Source organism: Ochotona curzoniae, unplaced genomic scaffold, assembly GCF_017591425.1.
Source record: "Ochotona curzoniae isolate NIBS_2020 unplaced genomic scaffold, NIBS_Ocur_1.0 contig_2723, whole genome shotgun sequence".
Classification (NCBI taxonomy): Eukaryota; Metazoa; Chordata; class Mammalia; order Lagomorpha; family Ochotonidae; genus Ochotona; species Ochotona curzoniae.
This window is the reverse complement of record NW_024465573.1, coordinates 23,083,019-23,108,102: the sequence shown is the minus strand read 5'-3', so window position 1 is coordinate 23,108,102 and position 25,084 is coordinate 23,083,019. Positions and strand designations below refer to the sequence as shown.

Here is a 25,084-nt window from a genome sequence, read left to right as displayed (position 1 = left end):
CTAGGCCAGCTCACAACCTTTCGACAAGACTGCCTCTCCCAGACCTTGTGTTGCAGGAGATCACTGGGTGCTGCCTAAGTCATGGCACACCCTTAGCCACCAGCTGGCTTCTCAGCTGGCCGTTTTTATCTTTTTCCTGTGCATATCACAAGCCTGTGCATCCTTCAGGAAGGATGCCCTGAGCCATCTTCCTCCAGTGTGTTTCTGGAATGGAATATTATTCAACAGTAAAGAAGGACTGAAGGGCTGACAAGTGCTGTAAGGTGGATGGGCCTTAGAAACATTAACTAAGGCAAAGAAGCCAAGACTTTATATGCTGAACAGTTTTACTTACATGAAATTTCCAAAATAAATAAACCCATAGAAACAGAAAGTAGTTTAGTAGCTGCCAAAGACTGGGAAGAGGGAAAAATAGGGGAGGGTAACTGCTTAATGAATTGTCTTTACTTGGCATGCCTGCATCTCATGGTTGAGTGTTTGGTTTGAGTCCTGGTGCACTTTTGATCCAGCTTTCTACCAGTGCATACCTTGAGAGGCACCAGGCAGTGGCTAAAGCAGTTGAGTCTTTGCCGCAGAAATGGGCAACATGGATGGAGTTCTGAGCTCCTGTCTTTGATCTGGCCCAGCCTGTCAGCTGCTGACATTTGGGAAGTGAATCAGCAGATGCAAGATTCTCTCTCTCTTTTTGCCTTTCAAAAAACAAAATAAAACAAGATTTAAAAAAATGAAGAAAAGACAAAGTAAAAAAATCCGAAGTAGCAAAAAGGGCAATTCAGTTCTGACATATCTAGTTAAGTTCTGCCTGGTCTCTTTCCTGGAATTTTTTTGTAGTATAAATTTTACTTTTAAGAATTTTTACGTATTTGATTAGGGTGTGAAGGGTCAAGGGCTAGAGGAAAGTGGGTAAGACCACTGGTTTCACATTCTCTTATTTCCTTCCTGCATCTACGGGAAGGGGAGACATAGGGGGAGAAGCATCGCCCAGTCTCCCAACCATCCCAGGGTCCCCAGTGTGGGCCATGCTCCAAGGGTCCTGCTCAAGTGGTTTGGATAGTTCAACAGTTCTGTATTATTGCTGATCTTGCCACTTCAATCATGGTGAAATTTCTCTAGACTCCACTGGTTGACATAGTCTACCTTAGAGATTACGCTTGCCCAGATATTTGTTGGCAACACTTGGCTGGGGTAGTTGGTTGATTTGTTCTGTCCTCCATCCTCTGTTATGGTACCAGGTGTCCTCTGCAGGTTTGAGTGTACTGCCATATCCTCCATGTGCTTCTGGATATGCTGTCCATTGCTTCATCTGAGCCACTTAGGAGACCCAGCTCTGACACATAATCCCATGGTCAGACCGTGGAACCTGCAATTTTCTCTGTGGTTGGAGTTCTGAAATCAGCAGTTAAGTTTGGGGGATTCCCAAAGAAACTTCATCTGAGATGATCCTAGCCCTGATTCTTGTGTGCATGCCAGTACAGGGTCTGGTGCAGTCTGTTGCCCAAATCGACCTACATGCACACTGTTAGTTGCAATTTCTTGGTCAGTTGACTCCAACCCTGTCTTCTATGCAAACTAATGGGTATTGCAGTCCAATCTGATCCTGTTCACTGCACATATGGCCCCCATGCAAACCAGTGGGAATTGTGGCCTGGTAGGAGCGACCTTGCAATAACCCCCACCAGGTCCATCCCCTGCCCTGAATCCTGTGCTTGCCAGTATGTACAGCAGACTGATCCTATCTGTCCCAAATCCCATTAAGCTCTCAGACATGTCAATGGGCATTGAAGCCTAGTTCAACTCAACTAGCCCCATTATCCTGCCCACACATGTACTGGCGGGTGCCACTGCCTATCTAGCCGTGCTTGTCTCAGTCTTGGTTCTCATGCTCACCAGTCAGAGTGGCGACCCAAGAGGGAGGTGCCCACTCTTTCCCTAATGGGCTCACACCCACTCCTGGATCTTGCACTCTCCAGGTGGTACTGCGCTTAAGCTCGATAGAATTTACCTCCCATGCCAGCATCTGCCTGCTGATGCTGCAGCAAACCCCAATCAACCCCACCCTCCCACACTCTGGCATATGCATGTACCAGTAGATAGAGTCCACCTAGCCTGGCTTGTCCCTGATCCAGCTCACATGCAGGTCAACAGGTGTGGTAGCCCTGCCTGGTCTGGTGGGAATAGTGATCCAGCAGGGGAGCTCCCTGCAGTCCCCCTACCAGGTTTGCCTACACTCCCCTGGGTCTCATGTATACTGGTTGGGCATTGTGGCCCAGTCTGGCATGGCCTACCTAAACTCGGCAATTGCCAGTGGCTGCTGTAGCCTGGGCCAGCCCGGTCCACCGTCAGTCCAGCTCGCACTGATGGAGAATACAGTCTAGCTAGCCCAGCCAGTCCCCAGTCCTGATCCTAATGTGAACTGGCTGGTATTGTGGCCTGACCTGATATGATGCACACACCATTCTGGCTGTCAAATTTGCCATCAGGTGATATGAACTGGCCCAGCCTGTCTTGCCCGCAACCTGAGCCAAAGGTAAGCCTGTGGGTACTGTAACCTGGCTTTGTCTGGGCTGCTCCCTTTCTTGGTTGTTGCACTCACCTGCAGGGACTTTGACCTGACAGAGGAGTTCCCCAAGTTCTTCCATCAGAACCTCTCCCAATGCCAGATCTCACGCACACCGGAGTGTCCAAGGGCCAACCCTAATTAATCTACCTCTTGTCCTAACAGGAACAGTGGCCTTTGCTGACTCACCCTCACTCATTCTGGTTATTACTGTTGGGTGCTACAGCCCAACCAATGCTCATCCATATCCAAATATAGCTCACACGTGAATCAACATGGGCAGAGACCTAGCCCAGCTCATCCTACATTCACCCTGGTTCTCACGATCACCAGTGGGTGCTGGAGTCTAACCCAATCTGGCATACCCCAGATCCATTCCACATTTGTGCCGAAGGAAACTGCAGCCATGTCCGGACCAGACCGTATCCCCTACTCTGGCCCCTGTGCTCACCACTGGGACCCAGAACCCAGCCAGGGTATTCCCTTAGTTTCCCAACCAGGCCTGATCCCAGCCACAGATCACACACATGCCAGTGGTTGCTCTGACTCAGCTTGGCACAGTCTTGGCCCTTGCCTTCAGAAGCTGCAGCCTGGCCTAGCCCAGCCTGCCCCTAGTCCCCGCTCTTGCTGGTAGGTGCTGGAACCTGGCCCTGCTCAGTCTGCTCCCATCCCTGGTTCATGCAAACTGGTAGGTGTGACAGCATAATCCGTTACGACCTGTGTTCCAGCCTGGTTTCTGCACTTGCCAGTAAGCTAAGGTTAGCTTGGCCCTGCCCGGTCTGCTCTCTTCCAAAACCAACTCACACACTTGCTGATGGATGGAGCTATCCTGCCCAGACTGCCCAACACCTAGGCATGAACCACATGCTCATCAGAGGAAGCTATGACCCACTAGGGGAGTTTCCTATGTTCTCCTGTTCAGGCTATTCCAAGACCCAGATCTCATGCACATCAGCGGGTGTTTGGCCCTTACATGGCATGGCCTGCTGTATCTGTCCTGGCCTTTGTATGAGTTGGTGCAGCCTGACCTGACCCATGCCCTGTTTTAGGGTGCTCACGTGGGTGCTGCAGCCTGGACCTGCCCCACTTATTCCCAGCCCCAGCACTTGTGTGCATCGGTGAGCTACATGGTCACACCTAGCTCAGCCTATCCCCGTCTCAACTCTAAAACTAGCCAGCAGGACTTGTAGTTCCATAGGGTTAGACCCACTTGTCCCTCCACAGAATCCACCTCCAGACCTGGCTCTATTACTTACTAGTTAGTGTCATGACCCAGTCTGATGTGATCCATTTCCTGATCCGACACTTTCAGGTACTGGGATCTAACCCTGCCAGACAGGCCCTCAGTCTTACTTGTGTGTGTGTGCTGGTATATGGTGGTCAGCCATGTCCCATGCTAACAAGCCCAACTCAGGATTCCATGTGGGCTAGTGTATCAGTCTGACCCATAAAGATTTTTAGGTCTCTCCACTCCAAACCACCAGGTCTCAGTCCCCGCGCTTACCTTCAAATACAGTGGCCCTGTTGTTGGGTGTCCCTCAGGAGTCATTCCTTGCCTACATGTATTGTGGCTTTATCCGTGGATGTCCCAAGGCAGTGATTCCATAACCCCAAGACCCCAGAGCTCACTGCTGGGAGCCCAGTTGGCACTCTGGCCACCCACAAGCCCAGGACCCTCCCCTCACCCAGCAGCAGTCCATGGGGAGGTAGGGTTTCTAGCAGACAGCATGGCATGGCACAGGTTTTCCCAGCCACAGCCACATGGCCGGGACAGTAACATACCTGCTCTGCTGCTCAGACTTACCTGGGCTCCACTCCTGGAATCTTTTGTTTTTGCTCTTTCTTTTATTTGTTTCAGAGAGAGCACACAAGATCCCATCTAACAGTGTACTCCCCCAAATGCCTATATAATCTGGGGGCTGGGTTGGCCTGAAACTGAGAATTGGGACTATAATCCAAGTTAAATCAGATGACAGGAACCTAACAACTTGAACTATCAGTGCTGTCAAAGTCTGTATTAGCAGAAAGCTGGAATCAGGAATGGAGCTGAGACTCAAACTCAGATACTCTGATATGGGACATGGTTGTGTTCACTACTTGGCCACATGCTTCTCCCCAGCCCCCAGTTTGAGCTCATATGAACTGTCCACATCTATATGAGGGTGTCTAATAAGGGTCACCACTCTGCACTTTTCTGGGGGACATTGGCCTGATAGTTCGTGTGGGTGGCGTGTACGGGGCATGTGTCTAGATAGGAGAGAAGTGTGGTGGCAGTTGTGGGCATGTCTACTCACAGCTGCTCATGTGGCCATATAGGGATTCACTCTCTTTCTGTGGCTGCCAAACACAAGGACTGACACTGGTCAGTGGAGTGAGGGTTGTGAGGCATTAGCATCATCCCTGCTGTCCTTCCTGTCTCTCAACACAGTGGTCATTGCCAGCACGTGGAGATATAGTGGGCAGAGGAGAGGGCAAAGCCTAAGGTGATGACAGGAGGGACCTGAAGTAATTACTGTAATGGAGTCATTGGCTGTGCTTCCAAATCTCCTTGTCAGTGTTATTAGAATTAAATTTGAGTGCAAACTCTCCCTCCTCATCACAGATGACTTTCTAATGGACATGTTACTCAAGGAGATAACTTGTGGAAATGGGTAGGGACCTTGGAGTCTCAGAGGGTTCTGCCTTACTCAGAGTGCACTGCAGAGACCACGTCCTCTGGAACTCTTGCTCTCTGAGCTCTGGGGATGGAGATTATGGTAGCCTGGAGCCTTTGCCCAGTAGTATGTCCCACAGAAATGAAAAGTCTTGTATCCTACTCCCATCAACTGTGAAAAAATACAGGGACCATGCCACTCAAGAATTTTACTTTGTTTCTTAATGAAGAATTCCTAGGCCACAAACTCTTCTCAAACCAAGCAACAAATCTCTCTTCCCTTCTAATCCAGGCCTCAAAGACCAGAGGTTTGCAAGGCTGTTTACCCCTGTATGATAGCCTACATCCCATAATAAAAGAGATGGTAGATATTGGAGGGTATGTTTTGGAGGCCAGGGACACTTTGTTAGCAGCCTGGCCTCTGAGGGGAGGGTCTATGAGAATGAGAATGTCTTTACCCTAACTGGCTGTTGTCTGATGAGCCTGGCCCCCACTGATTCTTGTCATTGTCTTCTCAGTACTGGTCTCATTGATGCTCCAGATTTCTACTTTCCTGCACAAATGCAGTCTTCCTTGGGGAACCTGAGAACCTTGCTGTGCTTTGCCTTTCTGGAATGGTCTCACAGAAAATGTCCTGGAGTGTTGGTTGACAGCTCAGCAGGGTTTCAAACAGCACCCAAATTTAGTCTGCTTCACTGTGGTCATGTACCTAACCTGGTGACAAATGTGATTGGTTCTGGAGTCTGGGATTGGTTGCTGAGTGACCTTCTAACAACACACCCTCATGTTTCTGGAGGAACGCCTTGGAGATGCCACCTACTCCACATTCTTACAGAGCTCAGGGTCATGTGTTGTACAAGAGGAAGGGGAGACTTAAACTATGTGGTACTGTGATGGGGTAAATGAACCTCGGAGAGAGAAGGAGCCTCTGTCTGTGCCCTGTGTTGTTCTCTGTTCAGCTCTGTGACCTTGGCCAGGCCATGTTCTCTTTATGGGTTGCCTTAGTTGTCTAGGATTGTCGTAATCAAGCACCACCATGGAAATATATTGTCTCATGGCCTGGAGGCTAAAAATCTGAAATGAAGGGCCACATTCTCACTGCAGCTGGTAGGGGGAAGATCTTTCCTTGCTTCTTCCAAGCCTCTGCTTGCCCCTGCTATTGCTGGGCTTGTGACAGCATCACCCACATTGTCCCATTGCATTCTGCCTGTTTTTTTTTTTTCAATCTGTTTCCTTCATTACATGTTCTACCACTGTGTCCAGATCTCCCCCTGTTATAAAGATGCCGGTTGGATTAGATGAGAGCTCACTTTAATGACCTCAATTTTACTTGATGACGTCTGCTAAGATCTTTTTTCCAAATAAGGTCACATTTTTAAATGCTGGGGGTTAAAATATCCTCTTATCTTTTTTGGCGGGGGGGGATAGAGACATTAAACTATGGCATGGGTTTAGTTTGCTTACCTGTCGAATGAAGGTTGAACTATAGTCCTTTCCATCCTGGATATCCTACAATCCTGTGCTATTTACTGGTAATTATGCCCCTCAACTTTTTTTTTGGTCCATACAAAGACAACATAAATTCCCAAATGAAGGAAAAGACAGATTTTTCATCCATGATTGTCAAACTATAGCAATCTTCTAGGGAGCAGCATCCTGGTTCCAGTTCCTGGAGATGCTGACTCAAGGGGACTGAGTGGGGCCCGAGGATCTTCATTTGGACAAATCCATGTCCCTGCCTCCGCTCCACGATTCTGAAGCAGGAAACATTGCTTTACCTGTTGCAGACTCAGCTACTGTTTGCAGCCCCTAGGGTGGAGAGCAGGGGCCAGTAAGGTCCCCCACATGTCTGCCCCTGCCAGGCCTTCAGAGAAGCCCTAAGGAGAGAATGGCTATGTGAAAGAGGCAGGGGCTGGAGGGAGAAGGGGCGGCCCCTGTCACCTTGAAATCTGTGACAAACACTTTTCATTATCACTGGGAGGAATAAGTCACGTCTTGCAGTCTCAGATATCTTTTCTTAATTGGTGAGATGGGGCTGATTTATTTGTTAATTAACAGGTGGAGCGCATGCAATAATGGGCTTGCTTTATTTATACCTGACAAGAGTAGGTTTATGGAGTCACAGGAACTGCCCGAAGGAGGGGCTGGAATGACGGGTGTGAGGGGTGGGGTGACTAGATTTGTCTTCCTGGTGGGGACCCTCATGATTATGCCTGTCTCCCACATGTACTCTCTTTCCTCTCCTGATAGGGAGATCAGTTACATACGTCCCCAAGGGGATGGCCAATGTGTTTGGTCAGGCAAAAATACGGGGTGCTGTTTATTAAAAACTTCAGCATGTTCCTTTTTCCTGCCATAATGTCTTTATCCTGTTGCTGCACAGATACTGTAGGTCTGCTATGTTCTAGGCTGGCATTGCAGTAGGTCCTGGGCGACAAATAGTGAGCAGACCTTGCTTTCAGAGATCGATGGCTGTTTTCTCTACAGTGAAGTAGCCTGCAAAGAGCTGTTTTGTTTGCCCTATTCCTCCTTGGTTGGTGTTGGGAAATAAAGTTCATGACCCAGGGATGCTGTGTTCTAAGGCAGACCCAGCCACAGTGGACACCTGGAAGATGCTTTGAGGGCTCAGCAGACACTGCTGGGAAAGTGAGCCACACACTCCACACCACACCATACCACACCACACACACACACACACACACACACACACACACACACACTCACACCCCACCCAGCTCAGTGAACCAGAAGCCTCTCCTTTGAGAAGCTGATGTGGGAGCAGAAGCCTGGGCTAATAGTTGTTGGCGGCCATCTCACCTGAGATGTGGGCCTGGGACACACCTCTTAATTCCCAAGGTTGGTCCCAGGTTTCCATGGTGGTCCTTCCCTTTCAGCTATAGCTTTAAACCAATGAACGACCCATTCCTAAAATGACAGGACCAAAGTACCATCCATACATATTAAACTCTGAACGTAAATGGCTTAAGCTCAATCAGACGTCATAGATTAGTACACTGGATTAAAGAACAAAACCTGTCTATTATTGTCTAGAAGAGACACACTTCACCAACAAAAATCAGCAGAAGCTATATCGCATGGGTTTTGTTGCTTTCTGTTAGTTTCATCTCTTCAAAACACTTTCTTCTGATTAAATCATTCAATGACTCGTAGATCATGCAGTAGCATCATTTTCTTCAAGAAGGTTCTTGATTTTCATTTCTTCAGCTACACCTTAGTCATTTAGTAGCATGCTATTTTACTTCATGGTGCAGCATGTTATTTAACTTCATGGTGTTCCCTGATGTTGATTTTGTTTTGTGGCTCTTCATTTAAGGGGATGTAAAGTAGCTGTATAATGGAGACTGTCATATTTAGTAACATGTCATTTAACTTCGTGGCATTGTAGATTTCTATTTTTCTTTCTATTGTTGATTTTGTATTATTACTTTTTATTTGAGGGGATGTACAGTAGCTGTGAAATGGAGACTAACATATCCAGATGTGAGGATACAATGTAGTATGCATTTCTACTTCCAGACAAAGATGGACTTACAATGAAACTGTTCACTATTTCTTGACAATAGGATGCTGGACTCTCTGCCACTTTCCATACCCGCAATGATGAACATATGACTATGTATGAAGAACAACATTTTAGTAATGATATAGAGGAACTAGGTGGGGGGAAGGAATTGGGGAGGGGATAAGGGAAATACCAGGAGCCTATGGAACTGTATCATAAAATGATAATGATAATAATAATAATAAATGTTTTTTTAAAAAGACTAGCCAGTAGATGGCCACATTTGGGCTGAATATGAGATCATTATCCATGGCTATATATTTTATAATATAAAGTGTTTATGGCTTTTCTTACAACATTGTGCTTGTGAAGTAGGTACTGGTCTTATCTTCTTGTTACAGATGAGAAGCAGCAGTCTGAGTGATGAAGTTCTCTCAAGGTCTCCCAGCTGGTGAAGGGCACAGCTAGGGTCTGGTTCTACTCCCACCTGTTACCGATTCCACTACCCTCCTGTGCACGACCAGATGCATATCTGCAGTCATATCTCCACCTACCTTCCCTGTACATCTTCTGCATACACACTTTCCTAGATGAGTATCAGGATAGTTTTGGCTCCTAGTCACATATGCTGGAGTGCGATGTCATCTGCCCTTTTCCGGGCTGCTTACCATTTCTATTCTGTCTTCCTAGTCCCCTCATCTTTTGTGTCCTCTGGGGCATATTGACGACATTTTCAGACAGGCTGAATAAAGCCGGAAAAATGCAGTTATAAACAGGAAACCTAATGGTCTACCTGTGTACAGAGTCCTGCTCTGCTGCATCACAGTTCTGTGTCCCCTGGGCACGTTGCGTCACCTGTCTGGACCTTCATTTCAGTGTGGATCAAAGGGAGATTGCGGGAATGCCTGTCTCACATGACTGTAGTTATTGTGGAGAGTGAGTGAGCGAGCTAATGCATATAAAGTGCTTATATGCTAGGCTACAGGCTGAGTAAACTATGAATAATGGCAATGATGGCAGTGATGATATTGTAGAAAGCAAAGATAATGGACATAAAGAAGATGATGTTGATGGAAAGAAGGAAGTGAGGGAGAAGGAGAGAGAAGGGGAAGAGAAGTGGGAGGTGAAGGAAGAAAAGGGGAAGTAATGAAGGCTCTTATAGTGTCTGCCTACCAGCTTCCGGTGGAATGTGTTCATCTCTCAGGCCTGATGGGATGGAGAACAGACTGCTTAGGATCGGTTTCGGAGTCTTCCCTTGCCCACACTCCCAGTCTTAGGAACACCTTGACAGTGTCCCAGGTGTGCAGTTGCAATGCTGGATTCTACTTGGAGGAGCCGACTTTCTCCTTCTCCCCATCCCTGCAGAGCTTTTTTGCTGCAGTCTTTGAAAACAGATGTTATAAGTCATTCAAAATCCAAACAGCTTGGCTAAGACCCCCCCAAAAAGGCAACTCTTTCTGCTGAACATTGTTAATTAGCTGCCCTTGTGTCCCAGTTAGGTGTCTGGTCCTTCATACATGGTAAGTAAGAGCATGTTCCTCTGCTGCTCAATATCATACAAAGAGATTTCCTGCACCCTTTTCTCAGAAAACAAAAACCCAAAGCCTTACAGCGACCTCTAAGGCCTTCTGGGATCTGACCTCCTACTGTAAGACCTCACCACCTGCTGTCCTTTCCCTCTGCCCCGCTGCTTCTCTGCTGCAGATAATTCAGGCACACTCCTGACCCAAGGACTTTGAACTAGCTGTTCTCTCTGCCTGGAATGCTCCCCCCACCAACCCCAGGCAACGCCATCTTTCACATCTTCACTCTTTTCAGATAGTCTCTTCTCCAAGAGGATCGCTTCCCCAATCTCTTACTCTGCTATCTTTTTCCCCTGAAGAACACTTACCTTTAATATTCTCTATACTTATCTAATTTATTATTCTTGATCTATTTTCCCAATTAGAGTCTAAATTCAAAGAAGGCATAGATTTTTAAAACCTGTTTTTACACTGTAATTTCAATGCTTGGGCTGAAGTCTCATGCATAGTAGAAGCACAATAAATACTGATGGATGAGTAAGTGATTTATATATATTTTCTTACTTCAAGCCTACAACAACTCTACCAAATAGGTTGCCACTGTTATCCTCACATTACCAATAAGGAAGCTAAGGCCCAGAAAGAGTAAGTAGTTGTTTTGAAGGCCACACAACTAAATAGTGGAGGAACTGGGTTTAGACTCCAGTATCACTTTAAACTATACTTGTGTTAATTATACTAAGTTGTTTTATCCACTTGTTTATCAATCATCTGTCCATAATCCATCTATTGTTCTATTGTCCACACATCCATCTTTACAATTCCTCCCTCTCTCAGAAAATCTTTGTGTCAGGCACAGTGTGGCATCTATGGATGCAGAGAGGAAATGTTATGTAGTTGAATGATCGTTGCTTCTAAGAGCTCTCAGTGAGGGCAGGCCTCTCAGAAGCCATGTTCAGGTTTGTAGGAAAGAAGATTGAGATCAGAACACTCTCAATGGGTACAAATATTAGATCTAGTTTATAGAGAGGGAAGTAGAAATGGAGAGATCAGTAAAATAGGTGTTCAGTGTAGCCCAGTGCTGGAAACATAGAAGGTGCTTCAGCGATGTCAGTTCACTTCTTGGCTACTCTCCTTATAGTACCAAGATTTTCCTCAGGTTATGGCTTCTAATAAAGCCAGTCCATTCCATTTTCCCCATGTATCACAATGCACACAAATTCTGCCCCAATATCTCCACCTAGAATGGAGGAAATTTCATCCAGATGTTTTATTTGTTGCCGGGCACAGCGTGGTATCAGTCTCCTAAAGCTGTTGATAGAAATTACAGGAGGAGGGGGATGGTTGTACTTGGAGATGGTCATGACCAAGTTGCTTTAGTACAGGATAGGCCTGGCTGAAAATCACCAGGGAGAGCCATTCTTATGTGCAATTCCAAAAGTTGAATGAAGCTTAGTTTTTGATCTTGACTAGTAAAGTGTCTCCATGAAGGGATAAATTGAGCCTGGTTTCTTGATCTACATTGCAAATTTTGTGAGATGTTTTTCTATTAGTGAAATGTAAATACAATCTCATCTGTTAATAATCTTTGCTGTTATTTCTAGCAATAATACTCAAGATTTGAGTATTAACACTATGCTAGAGTTAAGTGCTTTACATATATTATTTGATTTAATGATCAGAACACTCTCAATGGGTAGCAAATATTAGATCTAGTTTATAGAGAGGGAAGTAGAAATGGAGAGATCAGTAAAATAGATGTTCAGTGTAGCCCAGTGCTGGAAACATAGAAGGTGCTTCAGCGATGTCAGTTCACTTCTTGGCTACTCTCCTTAATAGTACATCATGACTTAGAAGCTTTGAACTTTCCTAGACACACCTGGAGTCCATTAGTATTTGCTGCCTATACCACCTCTTGGGTTAATGAGTTTTATAAGCTGACAGCCAGCTGTGTAAAGCAATAGTTCTTCCTTTCATTTGTTTTAAACTACCTATTTTCAGGCTTCAAGTGGTGCCTCTGTAGATCCAGTGATTCAGGAGTTGATGAGCACATTCATGTTCATCTTTGATAGCCTTTAATCTTGCAGCCATTTCTTGTGCACCTGCTATGTGCTGGGCGTTGTACTACTCTCTGTGGACACACAAAAAAAAATCTTCCCTGACCTTAAGGAGCTCTTACTTAAAAGACCTTGATTACTGGACTTGGTAATACAGTTGTAAGGAAAATGGACTTTGGAATCAAGTGAGCAGGAGCAGGTGGTACATTGCCTAACTGCAAGTAGTGCCATCCTTCTCAAGTGCAGTCGTGTGCTGTGGAGTTGTGCAGTACATGACCAGCATGTCTACCTAAGTGACCTTGTAGTTGGGGAGTGGGAAGTGGATGGAGGATGGAGATCACAGGTGAGTTACTGATACCATCTTTAAACTAGTGTTTCCTTAAAAGTAATCTTTTTTAAAAACATTTATTTATTTTTATTGGAAAGTCAGATATACAGAGAGGAGGAGAGACAGAGAGGAAGATCTTCTGTCCACTGATTCACTCTCCAAGTGACCTGAGTGGCCGGTGCTGTGCCGATCCAAAGCTAGGTGCCTGGAAACTCTTCCAGGTCTCCCACATGGGTGCAGGGTCCCAAGGCTTTGGGCCATCCTTTACTGCTTTCCCAGACCACAAGCAGGGAGCTGGATGGGAAATGGAGCTGCCGGGATTAGAACCTGCGTCCATATGGGATCCAGATGCATTCAAGGTGAGGACTTTAACCACTAGGCCCCTGTGCTGGGCCCCCTCAAATGTAATCTTATACCCCACTCTCTTCTTTACCTGAGGATGAAATGAGGCCATGCATGCTGACTACAGTGGCTGGCATGGGGGGGGGGGCTACTAAGTAAATGGGAGCCTTTATCATCTCATCTTTTGAGAATCAGGAGTGTGTTTTGCTGTGCATTGAACCCTGCACATATCTGCTCTTATCTAGGAAGATTCAGGCACTAAAGTCCTACCTTAGCCCTAGTCAGTAGGAATCGTGTTCTTACCCAGAAGATAAGGCACCTATCCTCATTGTGGAGTGGTTGCCCAGACTTTTCTTCTGCTCTTTCTTGCTTGACCAGACAAAATAGTAATACTTCTTTATTACTATTGCTTTTAATAAATATTTGACAGTTGTGATCAATATCTTTGAACATCTTCATATTTGACTAATCTGTACAAATTTATCGACTCTTTCCAAGGTCGAGGCTGGAAGACCTGTTTCGTCAGCTTTTGTTCATTTATATACTTATTTGAAAGGTAGAATGATAGAGAGTAAGAGGAACAGACCTCACATCTGCTGGCTTACTCCCCAAATGGCCACAATAGCCAGGGCAGGCCAGACTGCAACCAGGAACTTCTTCTGGGTCTCTTATGCTAATGGCAGGGTCCAGGTACATGAGTCACCTTTCACTGCCATTCCAAGTGTGTTAGGAAAGAGGCAGGACATCTGAGGCAGAATAGTGGGACTCAAATTGGCACTCTGAAATGGGATTCCGGTGCTACAAGGAGTGTCTTAACCTGCTGCATGACACTGCTGGCAGTTGGTCAGTGTTTCTTGAGTTGCCTGTCTTGTCAGTTACTTTGACCAACATGATCACCAATAGAGACTTGTCTGAGGGTGGACAGTAAGTGAAGGCTACCAAATCAAAGGAATCAGTGTCTTGGTTGATGCAATGATAGAGGAGTTTGGTTCCTTGAAAGCAGTCTTTGCAGAACTTTTGCCATTCAGTTCTGGGCATTGTTGGAGGCACAGAAGGTGTTGGCACTGAAGAGCACCCCCAGTGAGGCTAGGTATTGGTCTTGACTGTGTGTTTTGACTCTGGATAGTTTCTGGGAACTGCCTGTATATTTCTGATATGTGGGAGGAAACATCAAGAAGTTCATGGAAAGCAGTGTCATGGTACAGCAGGTTAAGTCCCACATGCATTGCCCACATTCCATATCTAAGTGTCTGGTTCCAGTCTTAGATAGTCAGTACTTCTGATTGTGTTTTCTCTCAGTGTGCCTGGGAGGCAGCAGATGATAGATCAAATAGCTGGATTTCTGCTACCCATATTGGGAACCTAAATGGCCGTTCCTAGCTCCTGATTTTGGCCTGCTCTAGTTCAGGCTGTTGTGGACATTTGGGGAGTAAGCCAGCAAGTGGAAGATTTCTCTCTCCCTCTGTAACTCTACTTTTCAAGTATTTTTTTAAAGTTCGTAATAAAATAAAATAAAATTAAAAGGTATGTTTACTATATTGCATAAATTTTTTAAAATTCATGCATAGTTCTGTGTATGTGTTTTGTAAGAACTAGGCAAAGTGGTGTGGGCTACTTGAGAAGGCTGATTGATACCAAAATAAAGTTTAGTTATTGTTTATAATTTGCATGTCACATTTGGCAAAAATGAGTTGAGGAGGGCAGCACTGTGATATATTGAGGGAGGCCACTCTGCAGCACCAGCATCCCCTGTGGGTACTGGTTCAAGTCCAGCTGTTCCAGTTCTAGACCAGATCGCTGATAATGCACCTGGGAAAGCAGTGGACAATGATCCAAGTGCTTGGGCCTTGCACCCGTGTGGGAGATACAGAGGAAGCTCCAGGCTCCTGGCTTTAGACCAACCTGATTCCAGCTGTTGGCAGCTGTTTGAGAAGCAAACCAGATGAAGGATTTTCCTCTTTCTCTTTCTTTCTCCTAGTGTCTTTCTGAAACTCTTTCAAGTAAGTAAAAATTTTTGAAAACCCATGAGTGGGGACACCAGAACTCCTAATGCTCGTGGAATGGCCCACCCTGCTCTTGTTCAGTCCTTAAGACCTCGGCTTTAGTGTCCCAGGACTACTCATTTACTCTGATTTATGGCAGTCAGATGAGCAACCCAGAACTCATGGGTTCCCCCAGCATCCAGGCTTAGCAAATCTCCTTTTGTTACTTAACTCCTCATTTCCTCTCTATCCTTTACTTTTGCTGCTGGAATCCGTGCTCAGTCTTCAGCAAAAGCTGTTAGTTTGTCCATCTCTTCTCTGGTTGCTCTTTGGGTCTTTTTATCTCTCACCACCATCGTACCTTCTGGCTTAGAGGTAATGTAGTAAGACATCTTGTGTCCTTTGGTTGTCTCCACCCTGTTCTCTATCCCTTCTGTACAAGCCCCAGCTGCAGAATTTGCATTATCAGATGTTGTTACAGAGTGATTCCTAGTACCTTCCTCTTCATCCTTCAGCATTTTGGCTCCTGCCTCACTGTCACTCTATTGGTAGACCTCCCATAATTCTTGGTGATTTCAATATTCAAGATCTCTCCAGTACTTTGATGTCTTAGTTTTCTGACCTCCACCACCAAGGTTCAGATTTTCATTCCTGCCCTAGCCACTCATTCCCATGGCCATATCCTAAACCATATTATTGTTGGCACTGCCATCTGTCTAAGATTTGCATGCATGACCCTGCTCTTATGCGGCTAGCTTAGAGGCTCTAGGTCCTTGACTCTTAAGGCCTTTTCCCCGTATAAGAACACACCATCTCTCTTTTTTTTCTTTTTTATTATTATTAATAACATTGTATTATGTGACACAGTTTTACAGGTACTGGGATTCCCCCCACCCTTCCTATAACCCTCCCCCCATGGTGGATTCCTCCACCTTGTTGCATAACCACAGTTCAAGTTCAGTTGAGATTCCTTCATCGTAAGCATATACCAAGCATAGAGTCCAGCATCTTATTGTCCAGATAAGTTCAACGGCTTCTTGGGGAGACCTTCTCTGGTCTGAAGGTAGAGCCAACAGAGTAAAATCCCGATCAATCAAAAACCCTAACATAACATCAGCAACAATATATAACATTATGGAATTAATTGACATAGTATTGAGTAAACAATATGTTAAAAATAATGCAAGTTCTTAATCACATCCTGTGACTACTCCATTGACATTTTAACAATTGAGGTGCATAACAGTTATAGGAGTGGTGTGCAGAGAAATCTTCAATACCTTGGTGAGGAGTACTTACTCTGTGTCCTACCTAGTAAGGTATATGTGAGTCCATGCTGACAAAGTCTGCCTATCTATTCTAATTTGTGTGAGAACACACCATCTCTTGATCTAACTGGTCTTTGGTGATCCCTGACTTTCTCAAGTCTTGCCTTTTATCCATAACCAAATTAAATTCCATAGCTCCTCTTTCCACCATCTTGGAGCCTTGGAGGCATGCTGGGAACAGGACTTCTACAAGACAATAATGTCTGAAAAACTGTGGTGCAAGGTCATTTTTGCTGGCTACATGCGAGGTCTCCAGAACAAAAGGCAGCACACGGTGCTGCTTAAAATTGAAGGTGTGTATACCCTGGATGAAACTGAATCCTACTTGTGCAAGAGGTATGCCTGCATGCACAAAGCAAACATAGTGACACCTAATAGTGAATCTAACAATAGCAGAGTCATCTGGGGAAAGGGAACTCACGCTAATGGAAACAGTGACATGGTTTGTGCCAAGTTTTAAAGCAACCTGCCTGCAAAGGCCACTAGGCACAGAACCTGAGTGATGCTGTACTCCTCAAAAATTTAAACTATTGAAAATAAATAAATGAAAATAAATGCTATAATCCATCTTTATAACCACTCTGTTGAACACCCCTCAGCTCTTTTGTTTCTGCTCTCTCTGTGTTTGAGGAATAAAGATCCAGTCCTATTCAAGTCAGATGGCTGACTTCGAGCTAACACTGTGCAGCTAAACTTGACTGATTGATCTGACTTCACCTCAGGCAGGCCCTGAGTACTGCTCCTCAATCCTACTGTATTTTCCCATCCCAGTCCTTCTCCATGACAATTTCAAGATGTTCTCCCCAAAGCTTAAGCACTTCCTACCCTCTCCTCACTCTCAGTTGATGCCTTTGCCTCTTGCAACACCACCACTTCTGTGCACACCCCTGCTCTATGCCCACGTGCCTGCCTGTCTCTTGTCACCCTGAGTGGTTCATCTATGCTCCTGGCCAGGGTCAGCCCTTCCACTAATGGCCTTGACCCTGCCCTCCCCATCCCTGCAGACAGATTTTTGAAGGGCAGCACTGCAATTCACTCTATTCTTGCTTGGGTCACCATTTTCTCCCTCTGTGTTGCATTATCTATTTCCATATAAAACACTCCTTTTTCCCTTTTCAAAAGTTCTCTCTCGATCTCACCTCTCCTTTTAGCAAAATTACTCAATAGAGTTGTCAACACCTGTGTCTCCAATTCCTCTCCTCCCCTCTTCCTTAGCCCATTCTAATTATGTTTCACTCTCACTTCTCAAAGTGCCACTGTCAAGGTCACAAATGAGTTCTGAGTTGTTTAATCCAGTGGTCAATTCTTTGTCTTCATCCAGCTTGACTCATGGCTGACATTACACAGAACTGATAATTCATTTCTTCTCAAAACATTTTCTTCACTTACTTTTCAGATGTTCACCTCTCTTGGTTTTCACATCGACTGCCTTAACCCCCTGTGGGCTTAATGGTGGAGTATCCCAGAGCTCCGTTCTTGGTCCTCTTCTCCAAGTGATCACACAACTGATGCATTTCTTGAATATATCTCCAGTGCAGCCCTCATCCCTGAACTTCAGACCCATATTCATCTGTTAATTGGCACTTCACCTGAATGTTTAAAACTACTGACTCTACCTTTACAGCGTGCTGTGTTGCTCTGCTAGGGCTGTCGTGACCAAGTGTCACAAGGCAGCACAAATTTACTGGCTTCCAGTTCTGGAGGCCAGAGATCCTAAATCAGAATGTTGGCAGGGTTGCATTCCTTCTGGATGTCCTGGGAAGCGTTTGCCTGAGGCCTCTCTCCAGCTTCTGGCTTATGGCAGTATTACTGTAATCTCCATGTGATATTCTCCCTGTGTATGTGCTTCTGTGTCCATGTTGCCTGCTTTAATAGGGACATCAGTCATGGTAGATGAGGGCATATCCAAATGACCACATCTTAACCTCACACCTGCACAGAACCTATTTCCAAATCATATCACATTTTCAAGTGTTGGGGGTCAGAACTTCAATGTCTTTTTTTCAGGGGGGCACAATAAAGAAAACACAATTCAGTGAATAATATTTGACTGTCCTCCTTTATCTCATTCTGGTAAAAGTCAACTTTAAACTTTCAGCTGCTCAGATAAAAATTCTTAGTGTCATTAATGACTCCTCCTTTTCTTACACGTTGACATCCCGTGCAGCAGCAGAATCTGTCATTCTCTCTTCAAAATGTGTTCAGTGTCCAGAGTTTGGTGCAACAATTAAGATACTGCTTAAGAAACCTGCCTTTTGTGTGGAGGGCCTGGGTTTGAGTTCCAGCGCTGCATCTGATTCCAGCTTTCTGTAAATGTACACTCTGAGAGGCAGCAAGTGAGGACCGAAGAAGTTGGGTTCCTGCCACCCACATGAATGACTCATTTTGAATTCCCAGATCCTGGCTTCTACCTGGCCCAGTCATGGCTACTGTGGGCATTTGGGAAATTAATCAGTGGGTAGGAGATTTTCTCTTTGCTTCCCTCTCCCTCTGTGTTTCAAATAAGCAAAATACATAAATTTAAACAGTTTTAACATGCTAAATAATGTCACTGCTCTGCTCAGAACCCTCTAAAGGATTATAAGGACCAGCTCCTGCTCTTCTTCTCTGGTCTCAACTCACTATCGTGACCTGCCTCTATTCTGTCCTCTCTGGCTCCCTTGCTGGTTCTGTTTCAGGGTCTTTGCATTTGCTGTTTTCCCTACTTGGAATGCTCTTTCCCAGACAGTGGCTTGCCTCTGTCACCATATTTTATTTTATTTTTTTAGAACTTTGTCTGCATTATCACCTTCTCTGTGAGGTTGCCTCTGCCCAGCCAACCTAAAATTATGGTCCTTCCACTATACCTCCTTTCATTTTATTTCTACTAAAACATTAAGCTTCATCTGATGTGTATTTATTTTCTTTATTTTTGTCTGTCTTCCCTGCTTCAATGCATGTTCCTCAGGGACAGGGATGTTGTGATCTGCTTTGATCACTGTTGTGTCCTCAGGGTGAGAGCAGGACTGGTACATAGAAGTGATCAGGAAATGTTTATATAAGAATTTAATTGAATTAATAATAATTATTGTAATGACAGCTGACAGGGTCTGATCACTGCCTCATTTCTCCTCCCAGGAGCTTGGTGAAGTAGATCTTATTATCCTCACTTTGAAGATGAGGCAACTAAGATTGCCTGTAATTCTATGACAGGTTCCAGGTTACACTGCTGTTAATAATGAAACAAGACTTGACGTTGGAATTGGACCATCCAGGTTCAAATGTTCACCCTGCCTCATTCTATACGCATATTCTAAAGCCTTTTCTGTAATCTCTTGAAGCCTCAGTTTCTCTTTCTATAATGTGGGGATAATAATAGTTCTTATTTCATAAAGCTGTCAGGAAAATTAAATGAGATAATCCCCGAGAAGCGACTTACACATGGTCAGCACTTGGTGAACATTAATTATTATTAATGTTTTCTACATTTGCTATTGTTATTGTACCCCACTTCTAAAGCAAGGAATAACCTTGAGGAGGAATTCTCTTTCAGAACATTTATTTTCTTTTGACTTCAGCTCCAGATCTAGCTACTGTGTTCTGAGATCTGGGCGTTTAGAGTTTAAAAAGAAACAGGTTCAGTCTACCCCTATCTCAGCAACTGCTGTTGCTGCTGGTGTGTGTGTGTGTGTGTGTGTGTGTGTGTGTGTGTGTGTGTGTGTGTGTGTGTGTGTGTGTTGCTTGTGCCTGTGTGTCTTTATTTTCCATTTGCCTCGAAAATTGATAGATTTCCAATTTAGAGCAAGGGGGGAATCAGGAGGGAGAAGGAAAATGGAGCTGCCCATCAAAATTAGTAGGGAAGTGGGTAAAGGTCATTTGATCACAGCTTGGCTGCGCTCTGAATTAACCTGCATAACAGAGACTTGTTGAGTTTGCAGCTCTTTAGGGCGCATATTAACACTGGGAAGAAGGCAAGGAGACACCCGGAGAGAAGGTCAATTTGTGGTTGCTCAAATCAGCAGGGCTCCTGGAGGAACCTGGCTGGAGAAGCCAGGGCCTGGGCCACTGGGGTAAGGACCAAGAGAGGGAAGTGTGGTCTGTAGAGGATTAGAGCCCAGTGCTGCTCTCTTAGTCTGGCTTCCCGGGAGCATAGCAGCTGGGAGGGGCTCCCTGCAGGGCAGAAGCATCCAGTGCAAATTGCAGATTCATTAATTGTCTGTGGGGAAAAGAATGCGAGGCATTTATATGATAAAGATGCTGGGAAATTAGAGGGAGCAGCAGTGCTGTTTACTGTTTTTATTTTATTTTTATTATCATTAAATTGCTTTGAGTCACCTGTAATTTTCCTAAGCTGTCACAATTACAAATCTTTGAGGATTACACAAGACACATACAGTCAGAAAGGTATAATTTAAATTTGCAAAGGTCTGAAGGCCTCAGCTCTTTTTCATTACCTCTCTGACAGCTTGCCCTGATGAACTGACTGAAGTGACCAGTGTACAGGTTCCAGCCCCAAAGCTTTGTAGTTTTAGTAGATATGGGGGCTGCTGATCCCTGGAAGGAAGGGATATGGGCTAAGGTCCTAACTTCTTTTTTCTACTTTGCACCAAAACAGCTCTTTGACTGTAAACGAGTCATTTACTCTTCCTGTCTCTCTGTCTCCCCATTTGTAATGTGGGGATATTGATCCATGACTTACTAGGTTGTGGTTTTGTGGTTGGTTATACGCCCATGAGACTATGGTTCTAGGGGCAGGTGTTTGGCTTAGCTGTTAAGATGTCAGCTCAGGGCCCCATGGCCTTACACTTAGTACTTGGGTTCAGTGCCTAGCTCCAGTTCCTGAGCTCAGCTTCCTGTTAATGTGCTCTAGAAGTTGGCTCAGTGTTATCCATGTGGCAAACATCTTAGCTTAGGAGTTCTTAGCTCCTAGCTTAGCCCCAGCTGCTATGAGCATTTGGGTAGTAAACCAGCAAGTGGCAATGCATTCTTTGTCTCCCTCTTTCTGCCTCCCTCTTTCCTTCCTCCCTCACAAAAACACAAAATGGTTGTTGTGTTCTAGCAGCAGTTTTTAATTTTTGAAAGATTTATTTGATTTTTATTTAGTTATAGAGAGAAGGAGAGACAGAAACACACACACACACACACACACACACACACATTCTTCCATCTCCTGTTTCACTTACCATTGGCCACAACAACCAGAGCTGAGCTGATCCAAAGTCAGGAGGCAGGAACTTCTCCCAGGTCTCCTTAGTGGGTGCAGACGTTCAAGGATTTGAACCATCCTCTGCTGCTTTCTCAGGCCATCAGCAGAGTTGTATTGAAAATAGAACAGCTGGGACACAAACTGGTGCTCTTACGGAATGGAAGATGGAAGATTAGCCTATTAAGCCATGGCCCTGGCTCCTGGTTGCAATTCTCAACCAGCTCAGTGTCCTTCAGGATTTCCTTTACTTCAGTTGCCAGACGTAAATAGAGTTTCTACAGCATGAAAAGAAATGTAGTATCTTTTTCTTACTTATTGCAAAGATCATGTCTGAGATTCCTATAACAAATGACACATTCATAAGGAAAAAGCATAAAAATTATCCATGTCTTGGGAGCCTTTGGAAATAAGGTCTTAAGACCCAGCAAAAACACTCTTTTCATGGACAGTTATGTGGAAGTGTGATTGGAGGATAGAAATGTATTGCTAAAGGTAATGAACTTGATGTGGGGAGTCGTCGGCAAGGCTTCTTTTGCCAGATTTTTCTTGGATTTGTTCCCACTGGGTATAGGACAGGACACGTGTCTGTAAAACCCAGTGACTGGCCTGGTTTTATTGCCTTCAGGTAAGAAGGGGATAAGAGGGGCCCTGATTTCCATGCTTCTTAACTTCTTTTTTTTAAAGATTTATTTATTTATTGGAAAGTCAGATATACAGAGAGGAGGAAGACAGAGAGGAAGATCTTCCGTCCAATGTTTAAGTCCCCAAGTGAGCGCAATGGCCAATGCTATGCCAATCCGAAGCCAGGATCCAGGAACTTCTTCTGGGTATCCCACATGGGTGCAGGGACCCAGAGCCTTGGGCTGTCCTCGACTGCTTTCCCAGGCCACAAGCAGGGAGCTGGATCGGAAGTGGAGCTGCTGAGATTAGAACCAGCGCCCATATGGGATCCCCAGCATGTTCAAGGTGAGGAATTTAGTTGCTAGGCCACACTGCCAGCCCCGCTTCTTAACTTCTTGAGTTTAAAATACTCAGGATACCAAGGTAACGTGTTTTGGAGTAACATTTCTCACAGTGCATCATTAGTTTGCCTGTCATTCTTTCTGCTGTGGCTTCAAATTTGGGGCTTCTTTGACTCCCTTCAAGTTTAATACTCTGCTGGCAAAGCTCATAGGACCCACTGGGAGCACATGTCCATGGTTCTCATTTGATTACAGAAGATGAAATTCAGGAACAGCCAGATGGTGTGGGGGATGGCAGCAGAAATTCCACACCCTTTTCTCATGCGGTCTGCATGCGCCATCCTTGGAGCACCTCCAGGAAAGAACCCCGAGCTTTGGTATCCAGACTTTGGATATGGGTTTCATTGTGTGGGCATGAGTAGGTCAATCAATGGTCATGCGTTTTTTTGAAAGAGAGAGAGAGAAAGAGAGAGAGCATTATCTGTCTGTTGGTTTATACTCTAGTGCCTTCAATAGCCAGGGCAGGATGAGGCTCAAGAAGTTTAGAATTCCATTTTGGTGTCTGATATTAGAGGCAGGAGCCCAAGTACTTAATCCATCATTTAATGCCTTCCCAGGGTACACATGAGCAGGAAACTGTTTTGGAAGCAGAGTAGCTGCTACTCTGATATGGGATGCAGGCATCCCAAGGAGCATCTTAACCACTGCAACACAATACCTTATCCCATGCTCATTCTTTCTGGCATGAGCAGTCTTTCCCTTGAAGCTGTTTAAGAGCTCATCTTTAGCATAAATTAAGTTTAGTGTGATGGGAAGGACTTATTTGAGTAGCAGAATACACCTCTGTCAGGAAGCTCCAAGCATTTCTAAAGCTCACACACACACGGTCACAGTTCCCACATTATACTTTTCTTCGGAATCAATCCTGAGCATGTTTGATTTCTAGGTCCTGGCAACACCTCCGGGTGATGTGAAAACAGCAGGTATAGGCTTGAACCCACAGATCTCTGTTTCTCCTGTGCTCTCAGATGACATCAGTGCTGGTGGTCCATGGATGTCTCACTGAAAAATGCAGGCACAATATAAAATTCAGCAATATGCATGAAATTGCTCTGAAAACTGTGACATTCCCCAATGACATTAAGCAGTATCACAAAGACAGTCTCCTCCTTTGAACAAATCTGATTGTTAGATATGTTTTAAGTGTAATTGTAGTTAAATCTTAGAGCTGAAGGAAGCTTGAAAACCTTAGGATATGGGGCCCGGCACGGTGGCGCAGTGGTGCAGTGGTTAAGGTCCTCGCCTTGCACGCCCAGGATCCCATATGGGCGCCGGTTCTAATCCCGGCAGCCCTGCTTCCCTTCCAGCTCCCTGCCTGTGGCCCGGGAAAGCAGTCCAGGATGGCCCAAAGCTTTGGGACCCTGCACCCGCGTGGGAGACCCAGAAGAGGCTCCTGGCTTCGGATCGGCATAGTATCGGCCGTTGTGGCTTCGGATCGGAATAGTATCGGTCGTTGTGGCTTTGGGTTGGCATAGTATTGGCCGTTGTGGCTCACTTGGGGAGTGAATCATCAGACGGAAGATCTTCCTCTCTGTCTCTCCTCCTCTCTGTATATCCACCTTTCCAATAAAAAAATAATAAAAATAATAATAATAATAAAAAAGAAAACCTTAGGATATCTAGGTCACTGGAATTCTGAGTATCATTATCAAGGGTTGGGAAAAATTGGAAGTTGGTTAGAGTTGAGACATTTGTGATAAGCCCTAGAAGTTTTTGAAATACTTCCTTCCCTATCCCTTGTGCTTCTTCATCTCCTAGTCATCCAAATGACAAGTGAGTGCTGCTTACTGCCTGCCTCATCATTCCCATTCCTAGGTTGACTAAGTAGGGTGCTGACCGGGTTCTCTACAAATCTGGGACCTTGACTGTGACTTTAAGGTGCTTGCAGGTTTCTAATTCATTTTCTTCAACTGAGTTATTGGGACATTTCTCAAAGAGCCAGCTGACAGGTGGTACTGAATTTGTATCTTTAGGGAATGGGCCTGGGGATTGGCATTTTAAACAAGTTTCTAAAGACCTGTCTCTCTTAGCAATGTCCTTGCCTTTAGCTTGTGGGAAGTCTAGTACAGGGTAACATGGGTCAGCTTGGTGTCTATATAGTAGGCTCTTCCTGGAAGTTATGGAATAAATGAGGATATCAATGAATAAATTAAAATTTTCCTCTTTCCAGCTTAAAATGCCATTGTGTCTTCATGTGTCTGTTCACCTCATATCACATGCTGACTGAAGACCCAGAGGTCATGTCTGTCCTTCCCTGGAGCCTTGTTCTTTGGGTTACTCTCTGCCCTGCACTTGCAGTAACTTTCTTTCCTTTAGTTCTGCCTGTGTGACCACATCTCTCTGTCTTCCTTTACAATTCCTTCCTACTTTTTTCTTTGTCTCTAATCAATCTTTGTGACTTTCCCTACTTAGATGAATGATATCATTGAACTCTCCCTGCCCTCCATACCTTACAGCCATCTCTGACTCTTTTTCCTCCCTCATCTCCATAACTCATCTATAGCTAGTTCCTTACTCATATTTTACTTTTGGTATCTATTTTGTATCTACTTTCTTTTTATTCCCCTAGGTTGCTCTCTGCCAG

At 45.0% G+C, this 25,084-nt stretch overlaps 1 long non-coding RNA gene and 1 pseudogene across 1 annotated transcript in view; both read left to right on the top strand.

The window, feature by feature from the left end:
- LOC121154128 overlaps window positions 1-25,084 on the top strand; it is a 287,396-nt gene that overhangs the window by 59,539 nt on the left and 202,773 nt on the right. The window lies entirely within an intron of this gene.
- LOC121154127 lies at window positions 16,493-16,819 on the top strand (annotated as a pseudogene).